We start from the raw sequence: 2,427 nt of genomic DNA on the forward strand, positions 1-2,427 counted from the left end.
TTTTTGCTCTGTTCAGAATGATATTGTGTTACAGGAGCATAAGGTATTAAGTATTAGAGCGAAGCAGGAAATAAATTATTGCTGCGATCAGGAAGAGCTCTTGATGATATATATATATCAACTGCCTTGCTCATTGCTTATTTAGCAAGGCTTAATAATTTTCTCTATTCTTTTTTTTTCTCGGGTCATTTCTAGGGTTTCAGTCGCTCTCCGTCTAAATCAGGGATTATTCACTTGGCACGAGATTTCGTAAAGTTTCCTTTTTGAATTGCTGAGAATTTGTTTCAGATCCGTGTGATATCGAAGCACGTTCTCAAAATTTGTTGGACTGAATTTGGTAAACAGTTCTCTTAGCCTCTGTTTAATCCTTCGCTCTCTTTCGCAATAAGTTTTTTTTTTTGACAAAAAGTTTTCATATCTCTCCCACTAAGGTTCCGTACGAGAATTTCTCAAACGAACAAGGGAACGTAACGATGAAGAATCTAGAAGAGCAATGGGTGTGCTGAGAAGAAACTCTGAGAATAATTACTCTAGAGCGAAAATATTCATTAACCAGGCAAAGAGTTTGGATATAGATCTTGGTTGTTTAAATCAAGTGCTGATTATGATCGATGTTTAATTGTTTATTGCAGGAGGAAGAGAAACTGACTGATATGTGATTCTGACTGTAGTTCGTTGCTAATGAAGAAACCGTCAAGAAACTGCACAAGAAGTTAGCTCTTTTCTTCATCTCGGACAAGAACAAGTTCAACGGCGCAAATGGCACTTTTTAAACTGATTTTAAAAGCTTGGTCTCAGTTGTCTGATCAAGAAGGTAAACATAAAAATAGTGGAATTCAGAAATCACAAAAGCCACATGAGCCTGCTTCATCTAACAAGCCAAGGCCAAAGCCTAAGCCTGAGTATGAACCTCCGCCTAAGTTTGAACCTACTTTTTGGAAAGGGTGCAATAGATGCAAGACATATTGTGAATTCTTGAGGGCTGATTACCTTAACAAGTCCTCCTGAGCATCATGCTTTACTTTTTTTCCCTTGTGTGTTCTTCAAATAATTGTGCCACTATACATTTATACATTTAGTTTGGAAGTATGCTTTCGAATTACCCTTTTAATACGAGAATTCACTTAACACTTGATGTTTTACTCATGTCTGACGTGAGCTTATCATTTCTGTTGTATATATTTAAAAGGTATAGTAGTAAATATCACCTATTCTAAAACTAAGGAGTTTGTTAACTTTGATTAGTCAATTATTTTCTATTGTTTTTGTGGATAATTGATTTTTTTCTTTGATTTGCTTTCACAAAATGGTGTATCTATTACAAGTTATTGTTTACTGTTTTAATTAATTGGATGTAAATTACAATGATGGTTGACAAATAAAACTTTGTTGTAATATTGTTTTTGTTTGCAGTTGATATATATACTGAATGTTTAAAGCCATATATGACAGGTTAAGAATTAGGAAAACATAGGAAGAACAAGACATTCAGAAGTAAAACAGAAAAGCTTCAAATTAGATTTGTATGGAGGGAGCTAAATATAAAATCATCGTATTTTTAAAAAACTAATCTAATTATATGATCAATGTATTTTTTTTAGAACTAATCTAACTTAACCAGTGATAAACTAATTAGTGTGTTCATGGTTTGTTTTTTTGCTATACTCATCTTTTTACAAAAATAAAAGTTGTTTTATACATGTAATTTTAGTTATCTAAAACTGAAATTTGGTCTTATTTATAAGAAAAAATAAGTTCGTGCGTAGCACGAGAACCATACTAGTTTGATAATAAAACAAAAATGCTCCTAACTTTTTTTCTGACTTAATAACACATCTATCTATAAATATAAAGTTGGCTTTTTCCTTTCTTATGACATGTGGAAGGGGAGTTTGTTGACATGTGTCTTCATGTTTGTTCTATAATTTTAAATCCTTCTTCATTTAAATTATTGTAATTTGCTCTATCAATTTCTAATTATGTACTACATAATCTTTCTCATATTTATTGCTCCCTAAAATTCAAGAAATAAATAAAAGAATATAAATATATTTTAAATATTTAATTTATTCACAAATAAAAATAGCATAAACTTTCACCATTTTATTATTTTTACTAATTTTTATTATTTCATTTACAAACTATATATTTATTTCACTATTAATATCATAAGATAATCAAACTAAGAATAAGAAACTAGAGCATCAATGCAAATAACCAAGAAAGTAAGAATAATAATCGAAAGGCCAAAGCCACCAAGAAGCAGGAAGATATATGCCTAAAGCACCGGAATCACAACCAATAGCTAAAAGGTAAGAAACACCTCACAAACTAAACAAGAACATACAAGACGACTCCAAGAGACTAACTCCGCACACCTATACCAAGAGAAATATAGAAAGAAAAGAAACAACTTGAGAAAGGGAA

Source organism: Brassica oleracea, chromosome C4 (genome assembly GCF_000695525.1).
Source record: "Brassica oleracea var. oleracea cultivar TO1000 chromosome C4, BOL, whole genome shotgun sequence".
NCBI lineage: Eukaryota > Viridiplantae > Streptophyta > Magnoliopsida > Brassicales > Brassicaceae > Brassica > Brassica oleracea.